The sequence below is a fragment of the Mobula hypostoma genome, chromosome 19 (genome assembly GCF_963921235.1).
Source record: "Mobula hypostoma chromosome 19, sMobHyp1.1, whole genome shotgun sequence".
NCBI classification, from domain to species: Eukaryota; Metazoa; Chordata; class Chondrichthyes; order Myliobatiformes; family Myliobatidae; genus Mobula; species Mobula hypostoma.
This window is the reverse complement of record NC_086115.1, coordinates 31272465-31289734: the sequence shown is the minus strand read 5'-3', so window position 1 is coordinate 31289734 and position 17270 is coordinate 31272465. Positions and strand designations below refer to the sequence as shown.

General features: G+C 42.8%; 1 protein-coding gene across 3 annotated transcripts in view; it reads left to right on the top strand.

The window, feature by feature from the left end:
* The window catches only part of prkg1b (protein kinase cGMP-dependent 1b), an 836131-nt gene that overhangs the window by 637590 nt on the left and 181271 nt on the right, over positions 1–17270 (top strand). The window lies entirely within an intron of this gene.

Sequence of the window (17270 nt, the reverse complement as noted above, 5' to 3'; positions counted from 1 at the left end):
AAGGAAAATCTCTCTCCTTTTAAACTCTTCACACCGGTCTAACTTGCTGACGTCCACGTGCTTGCTCAGTTGTCCCTCAATCAAAAGCGGTTAATATTGGGGAACTTGAAATCCTCCACTACTATAACCCTATTGCAGAAGGGCAACTGCTACCCGGCCACTATAAGACTATTAAATACGGCTCCCATTCAAGATTCTCCCTCATGTGGCAATCTAGCTGGTTGCACCACCATCTGGTAGGGAGGGGCCACTGCATCGGAAAAAGCTGCAGAGGGCTGTAAACTCAATGAGGTCTGTCATGGGCACTAGCCTTCTCAGCATTGAGGACATCTTCAGAAGCTGATGCCTCAAAAAGGCAGCATCCTTCATTAAAAACCCCTACCACGCAGAACGTGTCCTTCTCTCATACTACCATCAGGAAGGAGGTACAGGAGCCTGAAGACTCCATCATCAGATTTCTGAATGGTCCATGAATGCATGAACACTACCTCACTATTTTTGCTTTCTTTTTGCACTAGTTATTTTTTACTTATATATTCTTATTTTAATTTATAGTATATTTTAAGTATTGCATTGTACTGCTGTCATAAAACAACAAATGTCACGACATACATCAGTGATAATAAACCTGATTCTGATAACTCCATCTGCGTCTGCAAGTCGGGAGGGAGAGAGTACGCGCTGGAAGAGAGATATGAGACATAATTTCTATCATTTCAGCCCTCTGCTGGCTGTATCTTCACTAGTCTCTTGCTGATCAGAAGCTGAATTCTGCAGTGAATTCCATTAACTGCTCTAGTCACTATCTACTAACCTCTAGTTCTGCTGGTTACCTTCAAGTATTGCTTGTCAGCCAAGACATCAGCTTCTTGCTATAATGTTCAACCACTAAACAGGACATTGCTTTGCACAGAGCAATTATGTAAGTTAGCTGTCAACACAAAGCTGACTTACTTCCTACAACTGAGAGCAACAGGTGCATACTAATCCCATATAAAGATTCCTGCTCTTCTTTTCAGTACCTCTCAATTTTAGCTCTTGGCATTTCCTTACAAACACTAAAGATCTGTTTTATCAATTGTATTGACACTGTTCTTTTTGAGTGTTGAGATGAGGATCATCCAGGGGCAACAATGATAAAAGGATGATGATATTACAAATAGGAACCATGTATCACTGTATTGAATGGACGACATACAAATCTAACTGGCGTAATTCACCAAGTGCAGTTGCTACAGCAGATAGTATATCTGGAATGAATGCTGGATATCTTATTATTAATGAGGATATCATAATCCAAGAAATTTCTCCATAAAATAAAATAAAATTTCTCCATATAAAAAAATAAAAATCCATACACCTGAGCAAGGATATTGGTGTGAGGATATTGAGAAAATACTAAATCCCAGTTCATGTTCATTGCTTACTTGAGAAAAGTATTTTATCGAGTCAGAGTCACAGATCACTGCAGCACAGAAACAGGCTGTTCGGTCCATCCAGTCCATGCCGAACTTTTGTTTTTCCGAGTCTTACTGGTCTGCACCTGGACCATAGCTGTCCACACCCCTCCCTTCCATGTGCTCATCCAAACTTCTTTCAAATACTGAAATCGAACCTGGAGCCATCAAATTCACTGCCAGCTCATTCTGCACTCTCACCACCTTCTGAGTGGAGAAGTTCTCCCTCATGTTCCCCTTTAATATTTCACCTTTCATCCTTAACCTATGACCTCTAGTTCTAACCTCAGTAGAAAAAGTATGCCCTATCTATGCCCCTCATAATTTTGCATCAAACCTTTATCAAATCTCCCCTCATTTTCTTATGCTCCAGGGAATAAAGTCTTAATCTATCCTGTCCCTATAACTCAGGTCCTCAAGTACCAGCAACATCCTTGTAAATTTTCTCTGTACTCTTCAAATTGTTTTGACATCTTTCCTGTAGGTAAGTAGGTGCTATGCTTTTTACATCTATGCTTGATGACTCTTATGGGACTAGATCGTGTGTAATGCTTAAACACACAATCTAATCAAAATGCTACTGCGTACTTACTCACAGTCTGTGACTTTCCATCTGGATCTTACACAGACGTACATGAACACGTTCTATATTGTCTGATGGCATTTTGCATATATCTGAATGTGTCTTTGGTGCATGTGTAGTCCATAGATGTCTCGAGCCATGCATGCTGAAGCAGGCTTTGGCAATGGATGTGCGGATTACTTCATCATAACTTATCCCACAGCCTGGATCAGAGAACATGTCTTATGAGGGATGGGTTGAGCAAATTAGGGCTTCGCTCTTTGGAGCGAAGAAGGATGAGAGGCAACTTGATAGAGCTATATAAGATGATAAGAGGCATAGATAGAATGGACAGCAAGCACCTTTTTCCTAGGGCGGAAATGGCTAATACGAGACAGCCTTTTAAAGCGATTGGAGAAAAATATAGGGGAGATGTCAGAGATAGGATTTTTACACAGAGAGTGACAAGTGCATGGAGCTTGCTGCTGGGGCTGGTGATAAAGGCAGAGGTATTAGGGGCAGCTAAGAACATCTTAGATAGGTACATGGATGAAATTCAAATGGAGGAATACATGAGAGGGAGGAGTTAGATTGTTCTTGGAGTAGGTTTAAAGGACAGCACAACATGGGCCGTAGGGCCTGTACTGTGCTGTACTGTTGCTCTATGTTCTATGCCTGAAATCTGACTCTGGTGAAAAACATTAGAATCAGCTGACTTAGATCCCCAACTGATGCAGTGGCCCACCCCTGTATGTGTATGGGCAGCGGCCATGTAAAGGAAGGGAAGTTGTTTACACTTATTAATCATGAATGGTAGCAGGCCCAAAATATTGATGGTTTCCCTTTTCATAGATGCTGCCTGACCTGCTGAGCTTTTCCAGTATTTTCTGGTTTGCTCATCATGCAGCCATTTGTTTCCTGGGTACTGAGTATAGGAAGAAAAGCTAAAACTTTGTGAGAAAGAATGAAAGATGTTTCAGTTAGAATAACAATATTATTTTGATAACTTTCCCTTCTTTGTATCCTCTTAGCAGTTTCCTTAAGCAGCCTAAGAAATTAAGACTGTATACTCATATGGGGAAGTACAAATGCTGGAATCTGGAGCAAAAACAAACTGTAGATTGAAATCTGTGGCAGAGAGGAACCCGTCAATGTCTCATATTGAAACCATGAATCGGTACTGAGAGTAGAGAAAGAGGATGGCTAATACCAAGAGATGGGCAGGGTTGAAAAAGAGTCTAATAGATAATGAGTCCTGGGGAAGTACCTCGGTCCAAAACATCTACTGCTTATTCATCTCCATAGTTGCTGCCTGACATGCAGAGTTCCTCCAGCATTTTGTGTGCATTGCTAATAGGTAATAGATGGACTGAGGTGGTTTGAGGCCAAATGCAAACTAGAGGAACAGGACCTTCTATTCCTCCTGGGTAGATAATAACCCAAAATCATGAACATTGAGTTCTCTGATTTCAGGTACATTTTACATCTCGCTCGCTCTCTCTCTCTCTCTCTTTCTCTCTCTCACTCTCCCCTCTCCCCTCCCCCTCCCTCCCTCCCTCTCTCCTTTAGTCCAGTCCCTCCTACACAGACCCAACCTTCCACTCCCTTCCCCCAATCATCCTACTGCTTTTTCTTCCTCCACCCGCTCTGTCTGTCCATCACCCACACACACCTCCCACTGGGACTCTTCCCCCTACTGTTCACCTATCTCCCTTATTTAGTTCTATGTTGCACCTTCCTTTTCCAATCAGATTCCATCATCTGCATCCCTTTCTTGCCTCCACCAATCTCCTTCCAGCCTCTGTCACTACTTTCCCTCCTACATTGAATTGAATTGACTTTATTACTTATGTCCTTCATATACATGAGGGTAAAACTCTTTACGTTACGTCTCCATCGAAATGTGCAATGTGCAAATTATAGTAATATATTATAAATATTATTTACAACAGGATAGTCAGTATAACATAGAAATACAGTTTTGTCAGCATGAATTAAGCAGTCTGATGGCCTGGTGGAAGAAGCTGTCCCGGAGCCTTTTGGTCCTGGCTTTTATGCTGTGGTACTGTTTCCCTGATGATAGCAGCTGGAACAGTTTGTGGTTGGGGTGACTCAGATCCCCAATGATCCTTCGGGCCCCTTTTACACACCTGTGTTTGTAAATGTCCTGAATAGCAGGAAGTTCACATCTACAGATGTGTTGGGCTGTCTGCCAGTCACTCCTCCTCACTTGGATTAACCTATCACTTCCCATCCAGTCCCTTTATTTCTTTGTACTGGCTACTCTCCTCTCTACTCTTTCAATACAAATGAAGGGACTTGGTCTAAAAATATCTGCATCCCTCCTCAGATGTTGCCTGTCCCTCTGAGTTCCTCCAGCAGTTTTATGTTCTGCTTTTGTGTCTTTATGTTGTCGATTAATTATCACTCTTGACCAGGAAGCCCAGCACATTTTCTTGCCTCATCTACTATGCCATTAGGCCTCTGATAATAGATTTGAAATAATATGTATGTAATTAAAGAGTAAAGGGAAGAGACAAATTAGAGAAATTTCCTTTCTTCCCCACCCTTTTTCTGCTACCTGGATAAATTTGTTTCTCTCCTCAGCACTTATGACAGGTCCCAAACCTGAAACATTAGTAGTTTTTATTTCCACAGATGCTGACCTACATTTTGAGTATTTCAAGCTTTTTCTATATTTTATTCAAGGTGTTTTCTATAATTGCCACCCACCTTGTGTTTATATACTAACATTCCAACCATATCTCGATGTAATAACCACGTTTTATACCTCAGGTCCAATTGGATATATCTTTAGATAAGTTCTTGAAAAGAATGCTGGTGTATACATTTTAACTTTCTTAGTTTAGGCTGGGCTTTTGAAAATTTTGTATACATTTTGTGGCACTTTTTTAAAGATTGTTTCCCAAACATAACACACAACTTCTGGCAATGGCTTTATGTTCACAAGTCCCTGAGGGCTTATCCTATGGGCGGCTGAATGGAAATAATAGTGTGTAGCTGTGTTATATTCAAAAGTATAAATCAGATAATACAGCCTCCTCTACACCACATAAGAAACAGCACACATTCTTGAATAAGACTAAGTGACAGACAACTGTTAAATGTTAGAATTTAATCACACCAGCAATGATGGCTTTACTCACATCAATATTATAAGTTATAAAATATTAAATATCTTGCAACTTTAAATGTATGCTAACTACAAGTTTTAATTTCCTGTTATCAGGCATTAATATTAATATATCTTTGCTATAAATTTCAACGTCTCCATTATAATGAATATTGCTTATATCAGCTTGTCACGTTCTAATTAGAACTCCTCTGTAGTGATGAAGCTGTAGAACTCAGTTTTGCAAGTACTTCACAGAAGCAAATGCTCCAGTTATCCACACAACTGACTCCTGAACTACCATGAGGATTTAATATTCGCATATCGGAGGATGTAAAAACATCTTTATTAATGATTTCAAATCTCAAATGCTTATGAACTGTCTCACTCTTACCAAGGAATAGGGTACATAGCATCTACGTGAGGACCACTAGACTCAAAAACAGTTCCTTCCCCCAAGCCGTCAGGCTGATTAACACCTTCACCCATTAACTCACCCCACTACCACCCACCACCACTACATACACATCACTGAACATCAATTTATGAACTGTCTATATATGTAACAGTTACTTGTACATTGAGTTTTACAGGATTGCTTTTATATTTATATTTATTGTGTTTTTTTAATTGTGTTCTTTCTGTTTATTGTTTTTTATGCTGCATCAGATCAGAAATCATTCCTCTTTACACTCAAAGGCAATAAAAAATCCTGAATCTTGAATCAGAAAATACACAGGGCAAGTGAATCTCAGAATAAATGACAGGATACAACTGCCTGAAATCTTCACCAAACATCATGGTGTCAGGAAGACTCAGGATTGCTTAAATATGTTTGCGGATTTCATTCATTTGGGACATCACCTCATTGAAAATGCCAAATCCTGAGCACTAACATAGCTGCCCTTCCACTTCTCCACGTTTTCCTTTGTATATTTCAGTGCCGTTGATCATAAAGAGAATAATATATTAATATATCTAATTACCCCGCTGTATTACAGCACCATTAGCAGAAAGACCTTATGGATGCTTTCATGGTCTTGCAATACCCTGCCTCCGCAGCTTCTTCCCACAGGGAGTCTGCATTCCTTCACATTTAGTCTCTGTGTTCTTCTAGGTCTACTACCCAAATTTGGTAATTTTGTCTTCAATCATCTTGGCCCTCCACAGTGGAAATCCCTCCCTGTACATCTTTTACTTCCCTCTCCTTATTATAAGCTCATCTTTAAGCACAGACCTTATTGTGCATCTCTTTGGCTCAACAGTCAGTCTGTATTAATTACACTTTTGAGAATGCATAGAGATGATTTTCAGTGCCAAGAATGAGACATAAATGCTACATAGGCAATAGAAATACTGTAGGATATTCTAATGCTGGAAGAAGTACAGAGGACATTCACCCATATGTTGCCTGGGGTGGAGTGTTTTGGTTATGAGGAGAGATGAGAGAGATTACTTTGGACTGGAGGAAGCATGATTGAGGTACGTATAATTACGAGCGGGATAGACAGGGTAATGCTGCACGATTAATGTTTCTCTTTATTGGAGGTGAATAAAACAAGAGGACCTGGATTTAGGGTAATAGGTAAAAGATTTAGAGGGGATCTGAGTGGGACTTTTATTTTTCTCCTGAATAATAGCTAGTATCTGGAAATAGAATTGCTGACATTTAAGAAGTGTGCACATGAGCACTTAAGTAGGCACTGAAGGGCAAGGAAGATGGGATTAATAAAGCTCGGTGCCCATTGGTTGGCATCGAAGTGGTATGTGAATGGACTGTTTCCATGATGTATGACGACAGCTCTATGTTACAAAATACGTGTGGACTAAGATGTTAACTGTCCTGTGCTATCACCAGTGGGATCATCAGTTGATCTGCCACCTGTCTTCAGGAGTTTCAGCCCGCTTATGATCAAGACTCCCTCGAGGTGGTGGGCCAGCAGTGCTAAAGCACCACCTCCCACTGGTGAGCTTAAAAACTTGGCATCTGCCTCTATCAGTCACTTCCATCCAACAGATAGTCTGCTCTTCAGGTGTCTATGCAACTACTGAAGGGTTTGCAAGATATATATACACTATCTGACTATCTGCCCCTCTGGACGTACTTGGTCCACCCCCATGCTGATCCTTTCTCTGCTGCCTCAGCTACAGCCCTGCTGGTTGATTTGATCTCTCTTCTAGTGAAGCCAAGGTCACGCAGCCACTTCTGGAAAGTGAACGCAATAAACCCACGGCAGCCTACTTCGAGTGGTAGCATGAGACCTTCCACCCTCTGTCTCTGTACTCTGATCTTAATTCTGCATACTTGGTTGACTTGCGCTCATGGGCTTCATCGATGTTGTCTTCCCAGGGGACTGTGAGTTCACCAATAACCACTTTTCTACTGGTGTCAGACCATACGATTAAAGCTAGACGCAATGTTGTGAAAGCTATTTGCTCCGGGAAACTGCCTTTCCCGTCCAGGTCAGCCTTGACACACCAATCATTGGCTGAAGAAAGTATGCTTGATCGTGAGCCTGTGCTGTACAGCCTTGACTTGGAGCCTTCTTTCACAAATGATATGCGATGTTCTGTGCAGCATGGGGCATGAGATAAGTTGTGCTGCAGTACTCTCTGCTCAACCGCTTCTGTTACAACTTTGAGAACATTGTTATGTCTCCAAGTGTACATGCCGCTGGAAAGATTGACTCTGCATGCACTCAAGATATGTTGAAGTGTTCTGTTCTTGCCACAAGCAGCACACCTCTCTGTCTTATCTTCATACCAGGTGCTGAGATTGGCAGGTGTTGGGAGCAGATTGTACGCTGCTCTGCATAAAAAAGAAATGCGGAGCGGTTCCATCTGCCGCAGAACATTCCAAGATAGGTGTCGTTGTTCAACACTTTCCCACCGGGTCCAAGCCCCTTGTTTGGCCAGGCCAGCTGTTTTAGCTAACCTCTTCTCCTCTTCTGCCTCTCGTATTTCTTGTGTTACAAGCTCACGGCGCTCCTTACCTGTAGAAGATGACCACCACTTGTGGGTTGTCCATCCAAGTCCCTGGCGGCCTAGCTGGATAGCCCCAACCGTCTCCTTGTGCTTCAGTCTAGACTCTGCCTCATCAACTGCTACACGGGCTGACCACCTCCTGCCTGATCTCACATCCGGCTGGGTGTTCTTGATGACAGGATCTTTAGAGTCTCGAAGCATCAAGAATGATCTTACCTTGGCTACCTTGACCTCCTCAACAAGGGATTGCACTGGGATGGTAAGCTTTGTCTGGCTACTGTGGATTGCAACATTGGTGAGGCTGCTCGGTACTCCAAGCCACTTCTTCACATACTTGTTGATCTTCCGTTCCATTGCCTCAACATGGGATATTGCCACTTCATAGACAGTTAGTGGCCACATTATCCGTGGCATCAGTCCACACTGCAAGCACCACTACTTCAACTTGCCAGGCAAGCCACAGTTGTCAACAGACATCAGACCTCTGCTGATCTGTTCTCCTGTCTCTTGAAACCTCTTGGTGTCTCTCAGCTCCTCTGTGTACCATCGCCCGAGGCTCTTAACTGGTTGGTCCTGAATGGATGGAATCTCCTCTCCACAAAGGGTGAAATGAAAGTCAACCAGCTTTCCTCTCCTAAGAACAAGGCTCCTTGACTTCTTGGTCTAGAACTTCATTCTTCCCCAATTCATTAGCTCCTCGAGTCTAGATAGTACATTTTCCACTGCCTCCGTGCTGGGACCCAAAAGGGTAAGATCGTCCATGAATGCTCGTATTGGTGGTAACTCCTCTCCGTCATCAAGTGTGACACCTGGTCCCACTGATTCTGCAGCCCTCACAATGACCTCCACGGCTAACACAAAAAGGATGGGTGAGATCGCACATCCCATTGGGATTCCAACATCCAAGCTCTGCCACCTAGTTGTAAACTACTGAGTGGAAAACCTCATCCGGAAATCGTTGTAGTACTGCATAATAAAGTTCCTCACCTTAGCAGGAATCCATAGGAATTCCATTGCAAACTCCATCAGGACATGGGGAACAGAACCATATGCATTTGCCAGATCAAGCCAAACTACAGCCAGATTTCTTCTCAATCTTTTTGACTCCTGGATGGTATGCCATATCATACTAGAATGTTCAAGGCATCCTGGGAAGCCTGGTACTCCTGCCTTCTGCACAGATGTATTTACTAGTCCATTCTCTATCACAAATGAAGATATTCTTTCTGCCAGAATGCCAAACATAATCTTCCCCTCTACATTCAGGAGTGAAATTGGTCAGAACTGATTCAATGTAGAAGAATTCTCTTCCTTCGGGATGTATACTCCTTCAGCCTCATTCCCTGACAAAGGAACAACACCTTGTCTCCACACCACCTTTAACAATCTCCACAAGTATTTCCTCTGCTCTTCACACTTCTTGAACACCTTATATGGCACTCCATTAGGTCCTGGCACTGAGCCTGACCTTGCCTTTCTGATGAACCATTCGACTTCTGCCAATTTGGCTCCTGACAGATTGAACTTCACTCCTGGCTTGGTAGGCTTCACAAGCCCTGAAATGTCAAGCAAAGGAGCCTCCTGCTGTTCGTTAGAGTAAGTGCTTGCCAGGTGATCCTCAAGTTCTTGTTGAGAGATGTTAAGCTGCCCGCTCTTACTTTATTCAAACAGTTTCTTTGTGAACTCGTGAGGGTTCTCAAAGAACGAATTTCTTGCCTTCTCTCTCTTCTTTCTCTTTTTATGTTGTGACTCTGCACGACGGAGTGATGCTAACTTTATTTGAAAATGCTCTCGGAGATCAGCAAACCCTGGCTTGTCACCCTCACTTGCTACCTTCCACCTCTGTCTCAACGATCTGAGCTCTCTCCTCAACCTACTAATCTCCTTCTGGCGACCTACTTGGTTGCTGTGTAGGCTTTGCTTTCTTCAACTCAGCCAAACCAAACCTGTACTTTCCAACATCGTAAATCATATCGCCCATCACTTCCAACTTTCTCTTTGATGTTCCCCTGAGAGTGTTCTCTAACATCATACTGATATCCTCATCAAATACACGCCAAGCCTTCCCATCTGCCATTGCTGGCCACTTGACCTTCCTCTTCTTCTCTACCTCCGCACCACCGCCATCATGCGAAGGATCTACCTGGGTACTGTGGTCTGAAACCTGACCTGGGTTATCTCTCGTCTGACCTGGAGTATGATGACTCTCTCCAGAGCTGTGGCTTGTGAATCAGTGGTTGGAAAGACCACATCATCTGTGCTTGGTAAAGTAATCTCATCTTCATCCACTGGGATGGAATAGCACTTCAACTTTGTTTGGTGGACTCGTAAACCCTTAATGCTGGAATACGCTCTCCCATACCAACACACTGGACACTCAGTGCATCTTATCCTAGCTCCTGGTCGTAGTCGTTCCCTGTAATTAACTGTATCCGTCCGATTGGGTCCATCATTCTCCCTGCCTCTCGGAGGACCCCGAGGGTATGTTTCTCCATGTAAACTAGAAGCTTCAAGAGGTGGGTGCTCTTCTGAGCTGGTGCCCGGACTGCCAATCCTGACACCCCCGGTGCCAGTCTTTCCTGACTGTCCGCTGTCTCTCCACGCTGTCACCGGACTATTCCCGGTTGCCAACCAGACTATTCCTGGTAGTCACTGGTGTCCAGAACAAAAAGGTTACAAAATACACATGGTCTAAGATGTTAACTGTCCTGTGCTATCACCAGTGGGATCATCAGTTGATCTGCCACCTGTCTTCAGGAGTTTCAGCCCGCTTATGATCAAGACTCCCTCGAGGTGGTGGGCCAGCAGTGCTAAAGCACCACCTCCCACTGGTGAACTTAAAAACTTGGCATCTGATAGAGTTGTTAGTCACTTTCATCCAACAGATAGTCTGCTCTTCAGGTGTCTATGCAACTACTGAAGGGTTTGCAAGATATGTATACACTGTCTGATGATCTGCCCCTCTAGACATACTTGGTCCACACCTATGCTGATCCTGTCTCTGCTGCCTCAGATACAACCCTGCTGGTTGACTTGATCTCTCTTCTAGTGAAGCCAAGGTCATGCAGCCACTTCTGGAGAGTGAAAGCAATAAACCCATTGCAGCCTACTTCGAATGGATAGCATGACCCTTCCACCTCTGTCTCTGCACTCTGATCTTAATTCTGCATACTTGGTTAACTTGCGCTCATCGGCTTCATCGATGTTGTCTTCCCAGGGGACTGTGAGTTCACCAATTACCACTTCTCTACTGGTCTCAGACCATACGATTTTATCTGGATGCAATGTTGTGAAAGTTATTTGCTCCGGGAAACTGCCTTTCCCGTCCAGGTCAGCCGTGACACACCAATCATTGGCTGAAAAAAGTATGCTTGATCGTGAGCCTGTGCTGTACACCCTTGACCTGGAGCCTTCTTTCACAAATGATATGCGATGTTCTGTGCAGCATGGGGCATGAGATAAGGTGCTGGAAAGGGGAATGACTTCTGATCTGATGTAGCATAAAAAACAATGATGTGTGGCAATTAAAGAAAATTCCTGAAAAAAAAACCGCAAAATTCTGGGAAAAAAATCTTAGCAGGCCAGTCAGCATCTGCACAAAGAGAAACAATTAACCTAGGTCTAGGATCCTTTGTAAAAATTGAAAAAGAGAGAAATCAGTTCGTTTAGGTAGCAGAGAAGGTGGGGGAAGTATTGGTAGACTGAAGGGAATTTTTCTGTTAGGTTAAAGTAATAGGGTAGATAGGATTAAGCTTTGCTTTCTCTATGCAACGTTGCTAATATTGTATAGCCTATGGTCTCCATCTACAATATTAGCAACATGTTACAAAGAGACGATGAAACTTAATCCTTTAGCAGCCACGCCCTGGTACACCACTTTGACAGGTGGGCTAAACCAGGTAGGAGGCAGCCTCATACCCAGTGAGATGGGGACATGCCTGTCCTAGCAAAGTCTGCAGACTGGGTGGATGAGATCTACAGTGAGATGCAATGGCTAGGAAGGTGGTACTGTGATGTTTAGTGGAGAGCGAAGGGCATGGCAAGGCATAGAGGATATTATGGCCATCCACTGCAACTAAGGAAGACCCCAGTCTGTGATGCTTGTTTGCACCACTGGACCCGGACCTCTGAGGTTGAGTGTGTGGAAAAGCCCTGGTGCAACTTTAAAAACTCCCCACACAAGTTTCCTGTCATCATCAGACGTGATTGATAACTACCACTGTGGTCTCACTATACATGGAACAGTATAAAAAGCATGGCAGGCAAAAATAGTCAGTCATCATACAAACAGAAAGAATGGGTTACCAGAAGTCGAAGAACTTGACTTTGAGTCCTACAGGCTGCATTGTGCCCAGAATGACAATGGGGTGTTGTTGCTGGAGCTTCCATTTGTCCTCATTGTAATTAACAGAAGTAAGAGTGGGAGTGGAAATTAAAATAAATGAAAATAAAAAAATAGGTGCTGGAAATGTGAAATATAAACAGAAAATGCAAAAAATGTAAGAGATGACCCAGACACTTCATTCATCTGGGATGATTTCATCTACAGTACTTTTATTTCGGGTGAGGAAACAGCAACATGTCAGTTACTGGGATTTGCCAGCATTGCTGGAGCTTCATGAGTTCAGACAATTACTGAGAGGATTCTTACTCATGAGAAATCCCGTTAACAACCAAGACCTTCACATGGAGAAGAAAGGTTTCCTCTCCATCAATATGCCACTCATTATTCATTATGAGATGACCTCCCAATGATAAATCCATGCCTACATACAACAAGCATGACTCCTTTATCCCCACGCCGCTGAATACTTCTAGCTTTTAGCGCTGTCCTGGTGGGTAAATCCTGGGAGATAAGTACTCTTCTGTCTTTTTGTGACTGTTCACAAAATGACTCCAACCACACCAGCAGAGTGCAGGTACAGCAATACTCACCAAAAATACCAGGATAGTATTAGAAGTACCTTTGGTGCTCCTGTGATGATTTTGCCATTGATGAGAGTAGTCGATAATGAAAGTAATCTCAAACTGAGCCTACCTGGCAGTGTGGGCCAGGCAAAGACTTCATAACTTAATTTGTGGTGGCGTTGTACCGTAGCGGTGGACATCACGCCATTACAGTACCAGTGATCTGGGTTCAATTCCTGCCACTGTCAGTATGTTTTTCCTGTGACCACGTGGGTTTCCTCCCTCATTGCAAAGATGTATGGGTTAGTAAGTTAATTAGCCACATGGATGTAATTGGGCAGTATGTACCGTTGGGCCGGAAGAGCCTGTTACCATAATGTACGTTTAAAATAAAAAATTAAAGCAAAACAATAAAATCATGGTATGCTGCTTCTACTATACCAACTATACAAATGGAGGCAAGAGCTTGAGGAATGAGGTAGAACCTTGAGATCATCAGGGACAACAAGTGCAGGATCATAGGAAGCCTACAGTTGTTTCTGCTCACCAGGCCGAGTATTGGCATAATGGACTGCAAGGGAATTCCTAACAGAGAAGCTCCTTAAAATGAGTCCGAAAAATCATAGACCTCAGAGTGAACCAAATGACTCTACTAATTATTACCACCAACGTTGTCATCGAATGATGCCAGCCGGGAGTACTGGAGGATAGAGTATATTCCCACACATCCATATATAGGGAACTCTTGCACTGAAAATAAAACATGGATGAATAAGTCTCTCATTCGATTGCTTGCTTTTACGCGTCCGTATTTCTTGATGAGTGGCAGGTTGCTGTGCAAACTTTTACCTTCACACAAAATGCATCCTCATAGTACGGGTGTTCATGGTGGTAAAATGCTTCAGTGCTTTGGACAGCAGTTTGTCATCAGCAATGGTAATTTGGCATTGCAGCCAATCCACTGGGAAGTACTGGATATCGCAGTCTCCATCAGGATGGTGGTCAGTAAGTATGGAGATGCACTAAGGAGCTAATGCTCCAAGATATATTCATTCAACAGTGAGAAGTAAGACTATGAGACACAGGAGCAGAGTTAGACCATTTGGCCCATCTAATCTACTCTGTCATTCCATCATGGATGATGTATTATCCCTCTCGACCCCAATCTCCTGCCTTCTCCCCATAACTTCGATACCTTACTAATCAAGAACCTATCAACCTCCACCTTAAAGGTACCCAATGATTTGGTCTCCGCTGCTGTCTGTGGCAGTGAGTTCTACAGATTCACCACCCACTGCCTAAAGAAGTTCCTCCTCATCTCTGTTCTAAAGAGACGCCCTTGTACTCTGAGGCTGTGCCCTGTGGTCTTAGACTCCCTCACTATAGGAAACATCCTCTCTAAGTCCACTCTCTAGGCCTTTCAGTATTTAGTAGGCTTCAATGTGATTCACTCTCCTTCTAAATTCCAGTGAGTACAGGGCCAGATCCATCAAGTGCTCCTCATACATGAACCCTTTCATTCCTGGAATCACTCTCATGAACCTCCTCTCCAATGCCAGCACAATGGACAAAGAAATCCATTATGCAATTGGCCAACTAGACTTTTTAAGGCACCCAGTGGTGCAGAGCTGATGAAATCTCAGGAATGATATACCACCTTCCACTCTGTTCATGACAAAATGGATGTGATCTCTGTATTTTGATTTACACTTGCTCATCTGTTCTGGTGCCTTTCAGTCTCGTGAATATAGGAGGGGTCCTCAACGACAGTCGGCACATGAAGTAGATTTTTTATCTTGCTATGCAATCTTCCTCCTGTTTCACAGCCTCTTGTAGAGCACCCTTGGTCAGAGTTTGCCATTTGCCATTAGAAGTACAATGTGGTAGGTGATATCTTTTTTACCAATCAACTTCCTAGGTGCTTACTTCACCCCTCCCCTTCTTCTGGTTTCACTTCTCACCTACCACCTTAGACTTCTTTCTCTCCTCCCCCACCTTCTTACTCTGATTTCTCGTCTCAGACCAAAACATTTCACTAACTACCCTGTGCTACCAAAATGGGTTTTCTCCAGAAAATCGGGAAAATAGTCATAAAGATGTTTTAGCAGAGATGATTCAAATGGATATGACTGCTGTTTGCAATGCAGTGACATGTGAAACTTCTGGCTCAGAGCTCAAAAAGCCTTTTTCCATCCTGACCTCCATGTGGAATTTACACCTTCTCCCTGTGACTACATGGATCTCCCTTGGGTGCTCAGGTTTCTTCTCCCATCTCAAGGACATGTGGATTGGCAGATTAATTGACAATATCTTACAGTAGTCATTGGTGAGGATGCACTTGGAATACTGTGTGAACTTTTGGCAGCCCTGTTATAGGAAAGGTATTGTCAAACTGGAGCGGGTGCAGAAGTGATTTATGAGGATGCTGTCTGAACAAGAGGATCTGAGTTATAAGGGAGGTTGGCTATGCTGGATCTTTATTCCAGGTGTTGCTGAAGGATAGAACACAGGAGAAGTTGATAAGAATGTGGCAAAAATAGAGCCATTTGTAAGTGGAAACAGGCCCATTAAATCCACACCGACCATCAACCTCCTAATTGCACTAATGCTCCATTAATCCCATGTTCTCTGTTCTCTCAACATTTTCCCCAACTCTCCCCAGATTCTGCTACTTACTCACCCATATGCTTTTGTCAAATTACAGTGGCCAATTAATCTAACCAATTGTGCATCATTGGGATGGTAGGAGAAAACCAGAGTACCTGGGGCAGACTTAAAACATGCAAACTCCACACAGGCAGCACCTTATGTTTGAACTTGGGCCTCTGGTGCTGAGGCAGTGGCATTACCAGCTGCTCCACTCTAGGTTATTGGAGAAAACCGGAGTGGAATGTGGTTACTGTATGAGCTGGCACAGACTCAAGGGTCCAAATGGCATTTTTCTTCATTGCAAAGAAATATATCAGCTCTAACTTGGGAAAATATATTGGTGCCTTAAAAACTGATTCAGTTGAATTTCTAGGCACAATTGTCTTTCTCAGACAATTGTGTAATCCTTGCATTGAGTAATCCAACTCCTCTCATATTAAGCCACACAGACAGTGCGTGTTGGCCAGTACAGAAATAAGAAGTACATAAATTTAGGAATTACTCAGATGCATTTATTTTTACTTCTCTTATTACAATAACTCTGACCAGGTTAGACATTTTCAAAGTATGTTGAAAACAGGGCAGTTTTCCAAACCTGCGAAGTATTTCATGATCCAATATGCCTTAGGCATCAAAGAAAGAGAACTAATTGTAGATAATAACTACTGGAGACAATCTCTTCAGTCTCTAGCTATGGACATTAGGAGCAGGTTGCTGCTCATAAGCTATTCATTAAAGGAAATGTAACACGACCCTGAGCATTCATCTTCCAGTGCAGAAATAAAACGGACCCTATCTTTGCATCTGAGGTATCCTTGGTTCTTCATAATGTTAATTTGTGCTTATACGAAGAGTGTGTGTCGTTTCAATTTCAACGAAATGCACAGCTTTTCTTGGTCTGTAAGTTCACAGGGCTCAGCCCAACAAAGGAAAATAATTATTTTGCCAGATACTTAAGGTTTAAATTTTTGGTTTCTAATTTTGATTCAGTTTGGATGTGTCTTTTTAATTTTCTCAGAGTCGGGCAAAGTGAATTTATTTTCCTTATTGAAACAATTCAATAAATAAAATGCATTAATGTTCTCTCTCTTTCTCTCTTTAAGCATTACTTAATACGCACAACAGCATGTGGGGCATTCAGGATACTCGCAGCTTGATCACTGTGTATCTCAGGGCTTTTGTCAAGGATAATTTTTTTGAATGCTCACGACACAATATGTTGCTCATCATTTTCAAAAACTTCTGCTAAATTCTTATTGTAAAGCTGGCATCTGTGGGTGGCAGAGTTCTCTCCGCAGGGCCATTTTGTGAAATAGCTCACCAAGGGATCCATCTGTTTGATTTAATGCAGCCCCCAGTTGGAGCACTTCCCAAACTAGATCATTGAGCGACATCCTGCCCTTCCTTGTGTTTTCCCTCATTTTAGTTACAGTTTCTGTGAGAGACATCTGTGATTCTCCAAATGCTTTGAGTAGATTTTTAAGTTCTCCATAGAGTTATTCCAGTAACTGCAGAAATAACACTTCTAGACTATTTATGAATTCAGGTATTCCATTAGTTCATAGAGTTATAGAGT